This window comes from Danio rerio, chromosome 24 (assembly GCF_049306965.1).
Source record: "Danio rerio strain Tuebingen ecotype United States chromosome 24, GRCz12tu, whole genome shotgun sequence".
Classification (NCBI taxonomy): domain Eukaryota; kingdom Metazoa; phylum Chordata; class Actinopteri; order Cypriniformes; family Danionidae; genus Danio; species Danio rerio.
In genome coordinates this window covers 15,382,501-15,395,821 of record NC_133199.1, presented here as the reverse complement: position 1 = coordinate 15,395,821, position 13,321 = coordinate 15,382,501, and the positions used below count along the sequence as shown (strand labels likewise).

Genomic DNA, 13,321 nt, shown 5'->3' with positions numbered 1-13,321 from the left:
GCAATAAAGCCCTGCTTTTCCCTGCTCGCCTTTCCAGACACGCTTTATGAGTTTGTAATTTTATAAGGCAAGACTCGCGCAGTCTTTTTTGAATTTCATAGACTATGCTAAACATGTGTTGCAAGTTACTAGTTTTTTGAAAAACAACACTTTAATCAAAATAACTTTAAAACAACTAATCCCAACTTAAGCTGGTCAGCTGAATCCACATGGTGGCCCAGGAAAAATAAATCCACTTGCAAAGAATGTCGATGTAGACAACAATTGAACACAGATGTGACTAGAATTAGACACAGTTTACAAAATGCTACACTTCACTGGACTCTGAGAGCACCGAGCAAAGAAATGTGCACCAACGACAACACACTGATTACCTTATGCGGGGAAAAAAAGGACTTAATGAAAAACTTGTAACTGTAAATTTAATTTTGTTGCAGGTACGTGAGTTCCTATGCAATCAACAATTTACAATTGTGAATGAACTAAAGTGCTGTAATTCAATTATTACTATTAATAGATGAAAAACAATTGATATGCTGATACACAAGGCCCATACAAAAATGACAATTAGGTCAAATGTTACACTTTGGCACAAATTAATATTACTTTTATGTTCTGATAAAAAATAAATAAATAAATAAATTGAAAGTTTTATAATTTTGCGTGCATAAATGTAAATTGTGGACGTGCTGCGGTTTGTTGAAATTCAATTTGTCTCTTTCATTTTGTTCAATCTGACATGGAGCTCAAGCGATGGATAGCGCAGCTACATTAAATCTGTTAATTCTGAGCTCTTCAACCCGCTAAATTATTTCCAGAAGTCCACCGGCTTTGAGTGTCCATCAGGGAAGATTTAAGGTACACATCTGATCAAATTCTCCCCACCGCAGCGATCACACTGCGAGCGTAAATTGTTACTGAATAAGCATCAAATTTGAATGCACTGTTTTTAAATCAGCTCTTAAATTTGAATGGTATCTTTATTTATTTATTTATTTTTTAATAATAAAATAAGACTATTTGATACAACTAAATAAAGCATTCTTATTTTCATCCTATTTTTCACTCCCTTGCTATTTTATTCTATTAACTACACTAAAACTCTACAAACACATCCTATAAAATCCGCCAAAATAAAGACACTCAGTTTTTTAAGCTCATCCTTTTAAATAAACAAACCCTTTGATTCCAAGTAAACAAACACAAAAAAATTTCTGAACTTAAAATAGGCTCTCAGCCCTTATTTCCTTCTCCATTTGCGACGATTTCCCGAGCCCAACAGTAGCATGTTAACAAAACAACACTCTACTGTATTTAGTAAACAGCTAATCGCCACAAAGCGTTTCCGCTGTCTCTATCTCATAAACAGTGGAGCGCAGCAGTTTCAATTAACCCTGTGTCTTTCACCGCACACCGTTTCCAGCTCGGCCGCACACATACGGATTGCATTGGGCCTTCGGCAAACAACGGCAACAACGGCGTGAGGCTGAACGCATGAGGGCTTATCAGAAAGAGCTTAATGCAGTCGAACGTCTGCCTTATTAAAACAAATACAGTGTGTAAACAGTCTAAATCAAGCAGCCCATTATGAGGTAATTAGATAAGCGGGGTTATTGTGCTAAAGGAACACAGAGAGGGTGGCTGGAGGCAAAACTATATTAACACACACACAAAGCAATGCGAGTAGGGAAACAGCTGCCGTAGAATGACTTTTCAATAATTCTAAATTAAAATCAAACTTAAAGAACACTTTAAAGTGTATTTACTAAATTAAAAAACTAAAGTTTATGTTTTAAGAAATATTATGTCATGAGTTTAGCACAAAATATGTAATTCTCACAAATTTCGGATTTAAAAAAAAAGGAGAAACAACTGGTTCTAAAATGTAAAGGTTGTGACGGCCGTCTGCCGATGTCTTACAAGACAGCAAATCTGCCTGTCTGTCTATCCCAAAGCATTCCTGCCTGCAGCAGATGGCATTGAATGTCAACTGCTAAAACTGAACTGGTTTTGTTTATTCTGCCAGCTGAATAGAGATTTGCTTTTGCTTTCTGGATTGAAAATAGAAATGTATTATCTTCGACTTGAAATTGGGTCCTTATTTACAATCCAAACCTTTGTTTCATTGTCCTTATTTACAATCCAAACCTTTGTTTCACTGCATTTCATGCATGATTTTAAGTATCAAAAAGTGGTAGTCCTCACCTAAGAGGTGAGGAGATCCTCAAAAAATGGTGAATTTGAAACGGCTGAATGCGTGAATCAGGTGCACAAGCTCTCAGGTGAGAAAGAAAGAGAGTCGCTGGGGGTTTACATTTGAGCAGCAAATACTGACAGGGATAGGATGTGCTTGAAAAAGAGTCTTAAAAAAAGTGTCTTTAAGATTTTAAACTCAAAAGCTGTTGCTTTATCTAATGGGAAATTGTATGCTAAATTACACTGTGTGTGTATGTAAAATGTTAAATACAAGAACCTATTTGAAATTAAATCTCACAACAAATGACTATTTTTAAAATATATATTTAATAATTTATGAAATAAAGTATAAGTGTAAGGCAATGTTAACGTTTAGAGCTTTTGAAAATTATATTGCTGACAAGAGTGTTAGGAACGATGAGTGTTTTTACAAATGCCAATTATATTGAAGTAAACTGACAGTATGAGGGTTTTAAAACTTCTTTAAGCATAGGTTTAAAACAATAAATCTAATTTAAAGAAGAATAATTTAGTTGTTTTGGATGATTTATCAGCAAAAGTGTCAGAGTTTTCTTTTAAATTTTAGAACCACTTGTGAATTTTAAGCCAACTGATATTATTAGTGTTTTAACACTACGAGTTTACAAAAATAATTACATTTTAGTAAGAGATTTAACTTATTAGAGAGATTAACTTATATTAATTAATATTAATAACTTCTCAACCCTTTTAAATGACAATTATTTTTGTGTTCATACAGTGTTTTTGAATGTAAAATCTAAAAATATCTCAATATTAGGAAATTTGTTATTTGTTGTTAAACTTTATAACTTTAAAACTGACAAACCTGAACACGCAAAAAAAGGAAAGGTAAAGCCCTGTTAATCTCAATAAAAAAGCACTTACTACAATTATGGTAGAATCCTTGCACTTTTCTTTTATTCCTCCTTTTTAACCAATCTTCTGTTGAGTATCTGTCCCTTCCACAGCAAAAGAAAAAAATACTTTTGTGTTGTTGTTGAAAAAAGCAGAAACTTCTCAGAGAGTTGGCTTTAAGTGCGCAGCTTAGCGATAAAAGACAACTTTTTTCTTTTTCATTTTAAGGGTGAAAAGTCATGGAGCCCCGTGCTGGATCTCAAGAGACAGACTCCAAGTAAGAACGAGAGTTGTCCGATTACTGCTGCAGGCAGTGACTAGCTAGTGTCTGAGGAAGAAAAAAAAGAGTGTGAGAGAGAGAGAGAGAGAGAGAGAGAGAGAGAGAGAGAGAGAGAGAGAGAGAGAGAGAGAGAGAGGGAGGGAACGTGCAGACTGAAAGCGCAGAAAGTTGCTCACAGGAAGACTTTAGTTTGGAGGAGGCACTGGGGAGTTTTCTTCACACCAGTCCTCCATATGTCATTCACTCACAGCTTTAAGCAATACAGCTTTCTTCTAGATTGTATCAGTGATCCTAAGACAATGAAACGGCAGATCCAGCTTGCATCTCTCCTAGTCTGCTGATCCTGCGCACACACAGCCTCGGGGCATGGCTTTTTTCTCTCTCTCTCTCTCGGTCTTGTTTATTTTTATTTTCTTCATCCCACAAACCGGTTCTTTTTTTGTTTTGTTTAGTCGTTGTTTTTGTGTGTCCAATTCTTTTCGGGTTGACAAAAGGAGACTAGGTATGTATTGAGTAAATATAGTTTGTGAATGATGAAGCTGAATTTATCGTAGTGAACTGGCTGGTCCGTTCAGCGTTATGGTGGAAGTCCTCCATCAACAAGTAGAGCGTTCACTGCTGTTTGCAAGGTAATGACTGCCGTCTGTCTGCTCCAGCTTATTACTTCATTTGTTTTCAGAGTTTACCTTTAGTATTCGCTCACGGTGGAATACTACCGAATGCAATCTATTATATGGAGAAATGCATTCCAGTTGTGGATTTCAATGTATGCATTGAGATAATAAATCAATTATATGCCAATAAAAGTCATGAACATATACATATATGCAGTAAATATATGTACGTGTTTTTTTATACATACATGCACACACACACACACTGACACACACACACACACACACACACACACACACACACACACACACAAATATAACATATAATACATATACACATGTATATCTTAATGTAATGAAAAATAGATACACAACATATAACAAACTGACAGACACAAACACACACACAAACACACGCACACACAAACACTAAGAGAATGTTACTAAGAGGATATTGTTGCTCTGTTTTAGCCAAAACAGGACCTAGAATCAAAAAAATAAATAAATAAATAAATATATATATATATATATATATATATATATATATATATATATATATATATATATATATATATATATATATATATATATATATATAATAATTTGAAGATCTTTTTTATCATATAAAAATGAAAATTCATATTTTTTTAAACACATGCCAAGTGGGGACCTGAAGCTCTGAGTGATGTCTATCTATCCAATAGGGCACCTTCATAGTCTAGTGTGAAACAGAGACTGTGAAAACACACTCTTACCCCACACTCGGACTTTATTTACATGCTAAACTATAGAGTTTTAAACCGTATTACATATTATTAAAGAGTCTGATAGTTACAATAAATGGTAAATACTTTTGCTTTACCTGCAAATATTTTAGGCTAAAAATTAATACTAAACTAATATTATTTACTCATTAATTTTAACGAGTACACACATTTGATTAACTTCTCAGTGAATTTTGACAATATGCACAGCTGCATTTTAACTAAAATGCATGCCAGCTGAATGATGTCCACCTATCCAACAGTAGACCTTTATAGACTGCAGTGACATTTAGAGCTCTATTTTAACAATCTAGGCACAAAGTCTAAAGTGAATGGCGCAAAAGCATTAATGGCCTGTCCGAATCCACTTTTGCTATTTTAAGAATGGAAAAATACGGTTTGCATTGCGACACATGGTCTAAAATTGCTTTGCTTTTTCTCTTAATGATTTATGGGTGTGTTTTGAGCAACGTGCATTAAACCAATCAGAATCTCATCTCACATTACCTTTAAGAGTAAATTGTATCGCACTATGGCACATTTGCTATTAACAGTTACTTAGTAAGTGGAAAAACTGAACACTTCACTAGCGAGAAAACAGTTAAACAAACCATTTACTGTGCAAGGATAAAGAACAAGCCTCCTCAGCCTCTTTACTTTCTCTTTATTTTACTTTTAATCTTTACTTTAGTCCTTTACTTTCGTGGATAAGGAAACTGTGTTGTACACACTCTGCCGAAGACATCTGTTGCCCTACATATTTAATTTAATTTGGTAAGCACAAAGATCTGGGTCAAAACTATTTCTAAATTCAATCATTTCCATCTAACAAATAAATTATCAATAGTAATGAAGTGTTGTCAGAAAACTGAGTTCTATTCAAACACACGTCCTATTTTTATGCCCATATGGTGATGCATACACCTCCTATATCCATCAGGTGGACAAATCTAAACTTGCTTTTATTCAAAAAAATATGAATATGAAAATAATAAATAATAATACTGCTAATAATAATATTAACATTATATTATAATGCAAATTGTCAAAATTAGGGCACAGAAGCAGTGGTTTTTATATTTATGTAGAAAATAATAATTTTTGCAAAATTTTAATCCTTTAATTTTTTAATGTGTAAAGATATTTGTGTATTGCTGTACATCCTGTGTGCATTAAGCAATATGTACGTGTTTTAGACTTGCATATAGGCGAATACACTCTGAGCTGGACTTTAGACCAGGTTTTATTTGGCTAATCGTGAAGTCTATTTTAGTTCTTCCAAATGGCAATGCACCAACAATGCGCCTTAACACACCTCCTTTTAAGATCAGAACATCCATAAGTTCACAAAAACACGTCTTGCGCCTTATTGTGCCTAGTGTATGGTAGGGCCCTTAATTTGAAACACAGAGGAACCCACTCTTTTAACTCACAACCTGACTTTTTTACATGCTAACTCAAGCAATTTTTAATATTTATATATTATTCAATTTGCAGATAGTAGCCTTAAATGCTAATTTATTTAGTTTTACCTGCAGATACAGTATAGTCAACATTTGACATGATTTAAATTAGTTTTTCAAAAGACAAGACATGAATAGGTTTTTTCCATAGATGACTCTGACGAAAGATTTTACTTCAGATCTTGACTACTGTATTTTAGGCTTGACATACACACACTCACAGAAAAAAAAGTAAATCTACACCATCTCAATTTAAAAACCTGACTTAATAGATAAAACAGATGGAAATTTAGATTTACCAATGGAATTAGGAGGCCTCTTAGCAATTTGCATAATAATAACACAATCTAGCTTATTTTACATGAATGCAAGCCTATATCAACAGTTACCTTTGTGAACAACACATATAAATAAGCTACAAAAACACTTAATAACTCACTCATATACATTGAATATAATTGTTTATTTGTAATAAATCAGCCATTTATATGGTCCAGCAGTCAGACTTCTGCCATTCTGAACAGAGCTGAGCTGGACTCATCCTCCTTCTCTAGTTGTGCTGCACTATTAAAGCAGTTGTCATGCAAATGCTCAGGCGTTTAAGCTCCAGATGTGCCTACAGGTAAAAGCCGGCGTTTCACATTTCAGCCTGGGAAAATTAAATATATTACATTTTGAAGAGGCTCTTGATAACTCAATAGACTAATAAATGCAGAGGGGATCTCAAGTAACTATTGGCCATAGCTGAGGGGTTTATGCGCCAATCGAGTTATAACCCCCTCTCCCGCACATAAAATTAACTTTCAATGTAATTTTGCAGTTATTTTAAAATTGCACTGCATAATTATCCTGAGTTGTTTACGTCGCGTAAGCAAAACACTTTCCTTTTCCTCTAAGCAAGGCCATCAACAGAAAAGCATATCTCATATCAGAATGTAACTACCTGATAAATATCTGGCGAGAGAAACTTGTAATATTCAGCTAGACTGAGATTAGGATTCTGAAGGATATATTGCTTCATTAACATGAATTAATAAAAAATAGTACGTTTTGAAAAAAATAAGTAAAAATAGTTGTCAGTTTGTTAGTGTAAATAAAAGTTCTGATTCATATTTTGTAATCCTGATTCTGAAAATAACACAATTTTAGGTGAAAAGTCCCTCGTAATAATTATCTATCTATCTATCTATCTATCTATCTATCTATCTATCTATCTATCTATCTATCTATCTATCTATCTATCTATCTATCTATCTATCTATCTATATATATATATATATATATATATATATATATATATATATATATATATATATATATATATATATGGGTTTAATTAAATGAATTAATAAATAAATACGTAAATTAATTATTATCAAAAATATGCAGGAAACATAATATATAAAACTTAATATATACATTTAAACATAAAAATGTTATATTAAAATACATTTTTAATATGACACAAATGTGCAATTCAATAATTGAATTCTATATGTAAATAATATTTTAATGTAATTAAAATATAATAAAGTATATCATATTTTTCCAGTGATGGGTTGCAGCTCGAAGGGCATCCGCTGTGTATAACATATGCTGAATAAGTTGTCGGTTCATTCCGCTGTGGTGACCCAAGATTAATAAAAGAACTAAGCCGAAAAGAAATTGAATGAATGATTATTATATATCATATAATGCTGATTTTTAAAATCATATTAAAGTATTCAATTGTCATATGATTTATTTGAATAAATACCCAGGTAGAATTCTGGCCTAGATTTGGCATAAAGCTGGCACAGCAGACATTCATCTGGCACTGGCATACAGCATGTGGGTCAAACCTGGCCCAGGTGTGGCAGAAGTGGCACCGTCTTTAAGGCGGCACACACGATTTGGGCCTGATGTAAAATATAGTATTTAGCCCAGATGTTAAAAATTTATATTTTAAAATTTTTAAAATTTAAAAATTTAAATTTAAATAAAAATTTTTAAATATTTAAAAATTTAAATATTTATATTTATATATATACAAACACGTAAGTTTGGCCTGTAATGACCCACATTTAAAATTCATTCATTCATTCATTCATTCATTCATTTTCTTTTCACCTTAGTCCCTTTATTTACGCAGCGGATGCCCTTAAAGGTGCAACCCATCTCTGGGAAACATCCATATACACACATTCACACTCATACACTACAGACAATTTAGCCAACCCAATTCACCTGTACTGCATGTCTTTGGACTGTGGGGAAAACCAGAGCATCCGGAGGAAAACCGAACAAACGCAGGGAGAACACGCAAACTCCACAAAGAAATGCCAACTGATCCAGCCGAGGCTCGAACCAGCGACCTTTTTGCTGTAAGGCAACAGCACCGACTACTGCGCCACTGTGTCGCCCATTTAAAATACATCAAAATAATTTTTGAGTAAAGAAAACAATTCTACATATCAGGTCGTTTTAACAAAAAGCATGCCCATAGTATGCCAAAAGCGCAATGCTTCATGGGTTTATCAATTTTATTGCAATCGAGACACACCAACCTATCTGGCCCAGTTATGAGTTAGTAACCACTTGGGTGTGACATCACCCATGTTCCATATTTGGCTTTTGTCTGGAAGCCAGTCTTGGTCCAATCATGTACCGTAATTCTCTGCAGCATGTGAGCCAAGCAAAACCTGATTGTGTGGGCCAAAGCTGGCCCACTAAAAAATGCTGAGAAGCTTAGAAATGTAGTTATGTGGGTATAAATAAGCAAGTACAAGATTAAACAACTATAAAACATGTTTTAAATGCCATACCATTTAAAAACATATTGACTATATTTGTATGCATAAGAATACAAATACATTTTTTATATACATATACACGGATTCTCAATCGAACAGTCTAAATCTAGACTTTAGCAGCCTATTTCCACCTAGATTTAAAAGCTTAGCAAACCGTCCCTTTTCGAATTAGACAATCAAGCTTGCAATGTTTCTATTATGTGGCTGTGCGCTGGACTTAACAAAGATGCATTGATAGTCCTAGACTGACATCAGTGCTAAAACATTACTTGCCAAAAACTATATCAAGCTAGAAATATGAGAAGTGGGTAAGATTAAAAGTGAAGCCGTTCTTTATTAAGGATTATCTTGATGGGACCCTGCAGTCTCACTGGGAGGCTGCAGAAATGCCTGCCTGAAATGTAGACACATGGAGGATCTACTGTGTCCTGCGTTGCACCGGGGGTTATCAACAAATTATGTCACAAATGCATAATTATGCTATGATTCATGCATTGCCTGCAGCTGAGCCGCTAAACGCAACTGGCAAAAGTTGAGCTACTCATTACTCACTGAAGTAATTCAGCCGAAAGACAATAAACGGATGGCCTGATGGAATGTCATTACTGTTATTGTACAGCAACAATCACAAACAATACAATATATGCCTGCATGAAAAAATGGAAAATACACACTAATCATGATGCTAATAATGCTAATGCTAATAAACAACAAATATGCAGCTTGTTTGCTGTCTGCTAGCAAAGTGTTTCCACAATGTCAGGCTTTTAGGTGATCAAGTTGCTTCTGTTTCCTAGAATTAATAACTTGAAAGCTTTCTTTGTTTAATGAAACAACTTTTTAGACGTTTAACATAATATTTACATATTTGTAATGTTGAAAAGATAATTCTCAGTATATAATGGTAATAAAGTTGAATTTGTCTTCATTTTTAAAAGGACTTGTGTTTTAGAGAGTATATTTTCTGCTTTGGGTAATAAAGCTAAAGAAACTCTTAAATGACAATGTTAGTTAAAAAAAAAAAAAAAAGATAAATTCACAGATAAACCAGTTATCATTCGAAAAAACTATAAGTTTATATGATATTATAATATGTAACTCTGTACTATAAAACCAGCCATGAAATGGAAATTGAGATTTATGCATAATCTGAAAACTGAATAAATAAGCTTTGTTGGACAACATTTTAGAAACCAAAATTCTGAGGGTTCTTAGAAATGTAAATATTGAGAAATTTAAGATACAATATTGATTTCTTCAGTTTTTATATATTTACAGTAAGATATTTATTACTAAATGTTTTTGTGGAAGAAGACCTTTACTATATATTCTAATAATATTTGACAAGAAAAATCTATTACTTTGACATACAGTACAACATATTTTTGGCTATTCATTCAAATATTCTTGTAACTTAAGGCATAAGTCAAGATTTTATGTGCAGGGTCACGTATAGGACAATAAAAATCTTAAATAATTTAGAGAGAATATTCAAATATAAATATTAATTGTTATTTTATTATTAATAAAATTCATTTTTAAAATCATAAAACGATTTAGAAAATATGTATAATTTAAATACTTTTGTCTTGGTCATTGTGGCCCAATACCAATTCTATTTTTGTACCTCTTCCCCTTGGCCCTTGAAACAGAGTGTGAGTGAGGGAAAGACAGTTTCAAAATGTAATCCTAAGAAGTGGGACACCACTACAACATCTGCACACATCACCATGTTATCGCAATCTTTTGCATCATAAATTGACGATAGCGACTGCTGTAGTAATTCCAGTTGCTTTATTTTTTGGTTTTTAAGCTCAAACAAACACACAAAAACAGCTTTAACATTATACCAGATACTGTAAATAGCTCATTCCCAGCCACTAGACTTCTGACAGGGTATTCCAGTGACAGAATATTGTGGAACTCCTATATGGGTTATATATATATATATATATATATATATATATATATATATATATATATATATATATATATATATATATATATATATATATATATATATATATATATATATAAAATTTATAGTAGAAATTTTGTTTTTAGTCTAGCGATTTTTTTAAAGCATGACAGTAAAACATGAAAGCCGTTATGATTGTATTAAAACATATGCTTGTGTGTTGTAGAAATTAATAATAATCACAACAATACTAACTTATGCATCTTGATATATATATATATATATATATATATATATATATATATATATATATATATATATATATATATATATATATATATATATATATATATATATATATATAAAATAATTTGTATGTTTAAAAGCATCTATAAAGACAAACTTGTCAAGTAAAGCTATTTTTATTTTTACAAAGGTTGCCATTTCAAATAAAACTGCTCTTTTGAACTTTCTAAGCATCAAATTGAATGAGAAAAATAATTGAATATATGAATGAATGAATGAATGAATGAATGAATGAATGAATGAATGAATGAATGAATGAACGAACGAATGAATGAACGATAGAAAAACGAGCAAACGGACAAAATAATGAACGAATGAATGAACGAACAAACAAACAAACAAACAAACAAATAAATGAAAAAATGAATGAAATAAAATCAATTTAGCACATTAGGATCAGATCAATAAAAAATCAATATTAAAAGTGGAATGTTAGAAACATTAGTGTCAGTATCACAGTAATGTATTTAAATTTTTAACATATCAAAACTTAAAACTGTTTTTTTAAACTACAGTATATTCATAATAATTCTGAATAATTGTTTTTCTTTATTTTCTGATCAGATAAACACAGCCCAGCTGAGCGATCAAAACTTTCCAAAAACATTGATTATAAAATCTTACTGAAATATAAATTCTTACCAACTCCAAACTTTTTAATGGGCGTGTGACAAATAAAAAGCATTTTAATTGTTAATCAGAAAAGAAATTCACACCACTGCTGCTGTGTTCAGAAGTAATGAGCAGAGCCAAATTCAAACACAACGTATGAGACGTTTTATGGATTATAAGCCTCAGTCAGTGGGTGTTTTCCTCTCCTCCTGCCTGATTTCATAGACTCCACCATCAATCTCCAAAACTACATTTGCTGATCCAACCTGCAGTGCTTAATTTTACTGTAAGAGAGAAGAACCAATCAGAGCATTATGCCAACTATTCACAGCCCATCTTCATTTGACTCCGGGGCAAATCTTTGATGGTGATGATGACGAGTCGTCACCACAGTAAAGATTTCAACAGCACTGACAGATAATTTCAAAGCCCCCTAAGGTGAATTAGTAGCAAGCAAAGTGCTTTCAAGTGGTGAATAAAAGCTGCAGCGAAAATATAAACAAACATCACATTCATCTGCAAGAACTAATGGAGGTATGATGGAGGTATGTTCATACTTATGCTTCTAAAATACTGTACTGACTTCTGCTCATCAGAATAATTAACCTCAAGAAGATAAATTGACATTTGTAATCATGGGCAAGATAAACAGGAGAAAACCAAAAAGAGGATACACATGTTTTGTGTAACACAGTTACATTTATTTATTCATTCATTCATTTTTTTGGCTTAGTCCCTTTATTGATTCTGAGGGTTGCCACAGCAGAATGAACCATCAACCTATCCAGCATATGTTTTACGCAGCGGATGCCCTTCCAGCTGCAACCCATCACTGGGAAACATCCATACACTCTCATTCACAAACATAAACTACGGACAATTTTAGCTTACCCAATGTATCTGTAGCGCATGTCTTTGGACTTGTGGGGGAAAACGGAGCATCCAGAGAAAGCTCACGCGAACGGGGGGAAAACATACAAACTCCACACAGAAATGTCCCCTGATCCAGCCAAGGCTCGAACCAGCAACCTTTTTGCTGTGAGGCGACAGCACTACCTACTGCACCACTGCGTCGCCCCTTAGTTTCATTAATTCTATTGCATATCACCGGAATGGATGTGATTCTTTACCCTTATATTTAAATATGTTTCTGTTGAGAAATTAATAAAGTCATAAAAAATCATCATGAAAATTTTTTATTTAATATTAACTTTGATTAATAAATGTATTTTTTATTATTATTATTATTAACAGACATGGCAGTTGATTAAACTGCTACTTGAACATTATTTTTGCTCTTAATCTAGGTGCATTGTGGCTGCTTACAAGTGAAGAAAGAGCTGTAAGACCATGTATAAATGTTTTGAAGTTCCAGTGCCTACAGTGCAAAGTATTATTAAATAATACAAGATGTTCTTCACAATGAAAAATATGTGTTGGCCAGGCGGATAGTAAGAGAGGTCCCCACCAAGGGGATCCTGATGAATCTGGGCTCTGCTG

At 32.9% G+C, this 13,321-nt stretch overlaps 1 protein-coding gene across 25 annotated transcripts in view; it reads right to left on the bottom strand.

Annotated features, from left to right (window-relative positions):
- The window catches only part of eya1 (EYA transcriptional coactivator and phosphatase 1), a 269,107-nt gene that overhangs the window by 87,022 nt on the left and 168,764 nt on the right, over positions 1-13,321 (bottom strand). For 7 of the 25 annotated variants that reach the window (XM_009297325.4, XM_009297326.4, XM_073940002.1 and 4 more), the window contains exon 1: positions 3,103-3,402. The exons of 17 other annotated variants lie outside the window; for them this stretch is intronic. The gene's annotated coding sequence lies outside the window, so the exon portion shown is untranslated. 25 annotated transcript variants of the gene reach the window in all.